The 7,844-nt window shown below is 41.8% G+C and overlaps 1 pseudogene; it reads left to right on the top strand.

The window, feature by feature from the left end:
- Window positions 1-1,864: 1,864 nt before the first annotated feature.
- Window positions 1,865-7,820, top strand: LOC138826591 (tubulin beta-2A chain-like; annotated as a pseudogene).
- The last annotated feature ends 24 nt before the right edge of the window (window positions 7,821-7,844 follow it).

Genomic DNA, 7,844 nt, shown 5'->3' with positions numbered 1-7,844 from the left:
AGTTCCTAGGCATTGAGTTCAAGCCCCCAACTGACAATATCAATAAATTAATTAATTAAATACTGAGCATAAATGAGTAGGCCCTAATAATAAAGGACATAAACTTTGAAAAAGGGGGAAGGGACAATCAAATAAATGAAAAGGTGGAAAAGGAGCTATTAAGGCTTTCTAAATCAAAACTGTAAGTCTACCTGCTCAGATTACTGAAAACTGAGGACTGTGGTTCAAAGCCAGCCCAGGCAGGAAAGTACAGGAGACATATTTTACTGTGTTCAGTATGGGGGCTTGAACTTGCTATGTTTTGCTCATGGCTACAGGTCTACTTCTTCTAACCTCTTGGTGGTTGTTAGAGATAATTGTCTCATTGACTTTCTTGCCCAAGACTGGCATTGAACCATGATTCTCAGATTTCAGTCCTTTCTGTAATGCTCTTGACTTTCTATTGATATTCTAATCTCCTATTAACCACAAAAAATGCAAAAGTTGAGCTGTGGCTCAAGTAGTGAAACCAGCTACTATTAAGGTAAAAATAAATAAACCTCAAGGAAAGTCATCTTGACTTAATTTCAAGACCTAAGAACCACCACTCAATTAAAAAAAATAGAACCTCAGTCACTGTGACCTGAGTTTAAGCCCTAGAAAAAGAGCTGCAAAAAAGAAAAACAGCCTGTAGTTTACCTGTGGTCAAAGTTGTAGGGCATGGTAGTTTCAAGGGAAACAAAAAAACAGCATAAGAGCTAGCGCCTAATAACAAATGTCAAAAGGAAAGAAAGAAAGAATAAATAACTGAAAAGGTGAAAGAAGAGGTAATTAAAGATTTGTAAATGTTGACTCACACTTATAATTCTGAATGCTAAGGAAACGGAAATCTGTAGGTCATGGTTCAAAGCCATACTGGACAGGAAAGTCCATGAAACTTGCTTCAGTGTGTTCAGTTGAGGGACTTAAAATTGAAGTGTTTTGCTCAAGGCTACAGCTCTACTATCTTCCACCTATTAGGTTGACTGGAGATAAGAGTCCCATTGACTTTTCTGCCCAGGCTGACTTTGAACTCTGATCATCAGATTTCAAGCCTTTCTGTACTGCCCTGGACTACCCATGGAATTCTTGCCTCATATTAATCACTTAAAGAAGGCAGAAGTTTAGCTGTGGCTCAAGTAGTAGAGCCACCTACCCTTCAGTTAACTAAGTAAATCAATAAAACCTCAGAAAGAGAGGAGAGGAATGAGAGTGAAAGACAGAACGTCTTACAATAAGCAAAAGGAAAGAAATGTATATATCACCTGGGAGAAATAATTGTATTGTCAAAGCTTATAGAATTGTATTGTCAAAGCTTATAGAATTCACAAACTTTAACAACCATAATAATGACAATTTGCATTGTGAAGGTTAAAATATGTTTGTGACTTCAACTAAATATCACTATTCCACAATATTCTGAAATAAGAGAAATTTAGGTAATCACCTAATCTCAATAATAGTAAAAATCTCAAAAAGAGTCACCAGGCCTTAATTTCAAGCCCTAACACCAACGTGCCTAACTCCGGCCACACACACACACACACACACACACACACACACACACACACACACACACACACACACACACACACACACACACACACACACACACACACACACACACACACACACACACACACACACACACACACACACACACACACACACACACACACACACAGAGCAGGAGCTGAGTTCTCATGCTTGGAGCAAAAGCCAAATGAAACAAAAAGTAGACTGTAGTAGACCTATGGCTTAAGTAATAAAGCAAGCTGCTTTTAAGAGAAAAGAAAAGAAAACCTGAGTATGAAGGCAAGGCCCTAAGCCCCTGACTCTTCCCAGAATGGAAATCAGTCATGGAATCCAACAGTTTGTGCTTGTTCTTGGGATCACAGCTGAACGTGCCCCTTCAGTTCTAGGCCCTCCTATCAAAAATAGAAGGTAGGCTTGTTCTTGGCTTCTGGCACAAGTACCTTGTGTAAAGGAAGCCCCTCCTCTTGCTTCCTGGATTCCAGGGTTCAGCCTCTCTTGTGAGTCAGGGTGGGACGTGGATGGCAGTGTGACAAGAGGTTCCAAATAGAGTGGCAGCTGTGCTAATTGACTTGAGGCTGACAGCTGGATGCCAGGGCTAAGTGATAACAGGTAGCTATCTCTGATTACCCAGCAGTAGGGAGAATGAGCTGGAGCACCTACTGGCTCTGCCTATCAAGTCCACCCCATCTCCTCTGCCCCTGTAACAACCAGAGGTTTAAATGGGGATCTGAGTTGGCTGTGTCAGATTCCTGCTCCCCAGCCCTACCTGTTTGCCTCTGTGTACACCACTGCTGAGGACACGCATCCAACTGCTCTGCAGCCCTACACCGTGAGGGAGATCATGTACATACCGGCAAGCCACTGTGGCAACCAGATTGGCGCAAAGGGGAGCATGACACTGGCCTAGGATCCTAGTCTCAAATTTAGGGGGATGAGGAGGAAGAGGATGGGGTTGGAGGGTGCAGGTGGTGGTGGTCATGTCTAGGCTGAGGTAGGTGGGGCTCCATAGTAGTCCCTAACCTCCTGGAAATCAAGTCCCCCAGATAGTTTCCCCAATTTCCCTAATTTGTGTGGCCCAGGTGGGTGTGGTTTTTTAAGCAAGGCTTGCATGTCTTTGTCTTACCTGAGACTCAAGTCATTGTACTTAGTTTCCTGGGAATAGACTAATGCATTTTTGGTCTGATTTGAATGAAAGGAGTGCAGTGTCTTTGAGCTGACAGATACAGAGGATTCCCTTTTTGTCAACTGATGAGTATCAGATAATTGAGAACAGTTCGTCCACCTTAATGCAAATTTCTCTGAGTTTTCATGCCCTAACTCAGTTCCCTTAAGTTGGGTGTTTTCTAAATCAGTGGTTGTCTAAATCAGTGTATGCTCTGAGGACCCTTGGGGTTCTGGAGACCCTTCTAGCTGAGTCTTCAAGTTACTGCTTTGGCAACTTAATGTCCATATAAGACCAGGTTCTGGTCATAGAATCCAAACAGAATATGGTATCCCATAAGATAGAATACTCATAGGAGAACCCAGATGTCTTCTATTCAGCAAGATAGCAAAGAGATTAACAAAGCTAAAATACTATCAATTTTTGTGCTTTTTTAATTTAAAAAATCTAATTTTTTTACAAAAATAGTTGTGTCAACAGGACTTGGGTTTCTTATAGTTATTTTAAAATCCATTGTTTGGACAGTTAACATTCTAGGCCATAATACACTTCTATTTCCATCTCAGTTTTGGGAAATGCTAAGCAATGAGCACAACATTGACTGCACTGGAAACTACTATGTAGACAGCAGCTTACAGCTGCAGAGAATCGAGGTGTATTACAATGAGGCAGCTAGTGAGTGTCTCCCAACTGGCTTCCAATACCGTGGCAGAATAGGTCCCTAGGAATACTAATGACAAGGAAGGAGTTCCTGCCTTTCTTAGGGTGGTATTGTAGTTCGAATTTGGGGCCTCCATCTTGTAAGTCAAGTGCTGTATCCACCTGAGCCACTCCACCATATATTTTGTTTTAATTTTTGAGTATACACTTGTGAATTCCTCAGGAAAGCCTTTTACTGAATTCCCCCTACCTGTACTTGCTGACTAGCCACACCTGGATTTTTTTTTCTTGTCATGGGGTTTCAACTCTGGGCATAGGCATTGTCCTTCATCTCTTCAATCTTTCTTTTCCTTTTATTATCAGGGGTTCCTTTTTTTAGAACTCTCTGGGCTTCTGGGATAACTCCTTCTAGCTTAGTTTAATTCATTAATTCTGCTTGTTGTAACATATTTGGAAATTTTAAGTTTTTATGTTTACTATGCGTGAGCTGCAAAACCGCTTGTGAAGTTGTAGGAGTTTTTGGAGGCAGCGTCACATCAGATGATAGATTGATTGGGGCATCGCCCACATTTAATCTTTGGTCCTAGTCTTTATTATTTAGAGAAGTCATCTCCATTGGACTGGAAAGAAACAACATGCTCTGTTCACGGATCAATAGAAAAATAGCCAAAATGAGAATAAAAGCAACGAATGTACAGCCAAGAAGAATATAGTAAGAATAAAGGTAGAGGCTATAAAGGTGCAGCCAAGTGTATGGGATGCCTTGAACCAACACCCTCTTCCTGCAGGCATGCTTCCTTAAAGCTCTTTGTCTAACACGATCTCATGCAGAGGTGGCATAGGAGGTGGCATGGCACCAACTATTTCAGGTAGTTTCTTGGAGATAAGAGTCTCCCAGAATTTCCTGCCCCAGCTGGCTTCAATCTGCGATCCTAAGATCTCAGACTTTTGAGTAGCTAGAATTTCACCCTTCAGCAACCAGAGCCCAGTTGCATTGCCCTCTTTAAAATACAGATTAAATTTCTAAAAAGAAAATTTTTGAAATTGAAAATTTTAAAATTTTAAAGAGGGATGTTCAGTCACTAATATATATGTGAATAGTCCAAATCACAAAGCATAAATAAAGTGTCTCACCCTGAAATCTATAACACTTCTGGACTTCAGCATTTTGAATATGAATACTTAGCCAACAATAAATTCTTTTTAAGGTTTTTAAAGTAAAAAACATTGTTGTGATGTAGAAAAACCCAATAATAATGTGTAAACACTGCTTTTAAATGATTCATATTGTCTTTCCTAATACAAACAACCTTACTGAAGTCTACAGAGTAGATTTTCAGTTTTTGTAAATGTCAATGTGAAATTCATTTAATTTTATATAAAGAGTTTCCATTCTACATTATTGTATACAAACAGAATCGTAGATAATTGGTTTTCCTGTGTAATAAACCAATGAAAAAGTGCAAACAAAAGGACAGAGCTATTTAATGTATTTGAGTTTTATGGATCTACATTTGGGGATGTCCTCACCTTGGTATTTTGTGTTGATATTGCTTAAGTAAGATATAAGACTTTAATCTTGTGGTTCCTTGGTTGAGAGTTGTGTGGGATTGTGTCACTCCTATGAGCAGTATTTTATGTTGTGTCTTTATTAGATCCTGCATATCAGGAAGGATGGCCAGTTTTCTTCATGTGATTGTTTAGGAAGGGGGCAATCTCAAACTCATGTTTATATTATTTTAACTGATATCCCTTTTGAAAAATCAGGTTAAATGGCAAATTGCAAGTAATTGCCCAAGGTTGCTCTGAGTATTTGAATACAGGGAAATGTGCTATTTGATAACAATTATTGAAACATTATAACACAAGAAATATGTATTTTATGTATTTTCCCCAGGAAAGCATTATACTTGAATTCCTCTACATTTACTTGCTGAAGAGCCACACCTGGCTCTTTTGTTTTGTTTGTTTTTTTGTCAGCAGTGGCGCTTAAACTCTGGGCCTATGCACTGTGCCCCAACTCTTCTGTTCAAGACAAGCAGCCATACCACTTAAGCCACAGTGCCATTTCTGGTTTTCTATTAGTTTATTGGAGATAAGAGTCTCACAGACTTTCCTGCCGAGGCTGGCTTTGAACAGCGATCCTTTGATCTCCAAATCCACAGTTGCTAAGATTATAGGCATGAGCCAATGGTGCTCTGCACCTAGCTACTTTTAATTGGGGAAGGAAAGGGAGAACAACAAAGGAGTGGGTAACAATGTTCAACAATAAATGTTCTCATTTCCTTACTCATGTAACTGTAACTCCTCTATACAGCACCTTTACAATAAAAATAAAATTAACAAAAAAAGAGAAAGGTTCTTGCTGATAGGCAATGATGACTCACACCAGTAATCCTAGCTACTCAGGAGGCTGAGAAATGAGAATCATGGTTCAAATTCAGCCTGGGCAGGAAAGCCCCTGAGACCTTATCTACAATAAACAACTCAGAAAACTGAAAGTGGGACTGTGGCTCAAGTGATAGAGTGCTAGCCTTGAGCTGAAGAGCTGAGGGACTCAGCCCAGGCTCAGAGTTCAAGCCCCACCATGAACAACAACAACAAGAAAAGGTGTTGTCATCTTTCTTTTGCCCCATTAGACTCAAAGCCTGATGCTCATCTTTGCCTCCTGAGTAGCTGAGATTTCAGCCACCATGCCCAAAGCAAAGGAATGAAATGCATGGAAATAGACAACTGCAAACGTCCTTAAAGTTGCTGAAGCCTCTTGCATGGTGATTCATTCTCAAGATATCTTTTCTGTTTCCATGTCTGAAATGCTGTTAATGAATGCTGAGAGCCACTTAGAATCATAAGCTCTGCCCCTAAGTTCCTTGTCAAGTATAGGCCTAAGTCAACTCTTGTTCCCACAGGCAACAAATATGTTCCTCGGGCCATCATGGTGGACGTAGAGCCTGGCACCTTAGACTCAGTAAGATTGGAACCATAGAGTTTCAGACCAGACACTTCATATTTAGTAGGTCAGCATGGTCCATGGAAGATGGCTAATAGGCACCCCTCCTTCCTAACATCCAGGCACTCCAGTTCCCAGAGCTGAGCTGAGCCTTTATCCATCTAGATATCATCCTCACCTAACCTACCTATTTCAGTCCATGGGAGTCATGTCCCTGGCCACTCAATCAGCACAGATAAATGCCAGTCTGCAAACAGCCTCTGAAGGGAATGAACAGCGAGCAGGGAATGCCTCCAACAAGGTTTCAGCGCTGCTGGCCATTTCAAATACCTGGCAATAACAGGGAACCACTTCAGGACACCAGAAATCAAAGCACAGCTATGTATGAGCAAGGTGCAGACAAGTGCCTGCAGCTTAGCTTCCCTCTTACCATTCTGTTCTCCTGTTCCTCCTGTGAAAGTAAGTACTTTTCCAGTATTGAGGCAGGCTCTGTTCATTTTTTTTTGGTCGGTCGTGGGGCTTGAACTCTGGGCCTGAGCACTGTACCTCAGCTCTTCAGCTCAAGGCAAGCACTCTACCGCTTGAACCACAGCATCTCTTCTGGCTTTTTCTGTTTATGTGGTGTTGAGGAATCGATCCCACGGCATTGTGCATGTGAGGCAAGCACTCTACCACTGAGACCCCTTCCCATCCCCAGGCTCTGCTCATTTTTAGAAGTACGCACGTGGTTTGGGTTAAAATGTATCTTCCTCCACATTGTCTTTACTTTCTTTAGAACCTGGGTGATTTGTAGGGTCCCAGACACATTGAAAACATTTCCTGAGGGCTAGGAAGGTGGCTCAGCAGTACAGTGCTTGCCTTGCATGCATGAGGCCCTGGGTTCGATTCCTCAGCACCATATAAGCAGGAAATAAAAGCCAGAAGTGGTGCTGTGGCTTAAGTGGTAGAGCACTAGCCTTGAGCTGAAGAGCTGAGGGACAACGCCCAGGCCCAGAGTTCAGGCCCATGACTGGACCCAAAAAAAGAAAACATTTCCTTTATTTCACCAAAGTGTATCTAAAATAATAGCCAAAGTTGCTCAGAGGAGCCTATAGTCTTCACAATGCATATAGCACAGTCATTATTCCTGGAGTATGTGTCTCATCATGTCTTTGTGTCTGATAGGCCAGAACAGGGCAGGCAATAACTGGGCCAAGGGCCACTACACAGAGGGAGCCGCGCTGGTGGAGTCAGTGTTGGAAGTGGTGAGCAGAAAGGTGTGGCTGTCTCCAGGGTTTCTAGCTGCACTACTCCCTGGGAGGTGGCACCAGGTCAGGCATGGGCACCCTGATTCTCAATAAGATCCGAGAGGAGTTCCCAGACAGCATCATGAACACCTTCAGTGTCATGCCCTTGCCCAAGATGTTGGACACTGGCACCTTAGACTCAGTGAGATCGGAACCATTTGGCCAGAGTTTCAGACCAGACAACTTCATATTTGATATGTCATCATAGTCCATAGGAGATGGCTAACAGGCA

The sequence above is a fragment of the Dipodomys merriami genome, unplaced genomic scaffold (assembly GCF_024711535.1).
Source record: "Dipodomys merriami isolate MVZ:Mamm:240054 unplaced genomic scaffold, mDipMer1.0.p SCAF_1442, whole genome shotgun sequence".
NCBI lineage: Eukaryota > Metazoa > Chordata > Mammalia > Rodentia > Heteromyidae > Dipodomys > Dipodomys merriami.
This window is presented reverse-complemented; position numbering and strand designations above follow the sequence as displayed.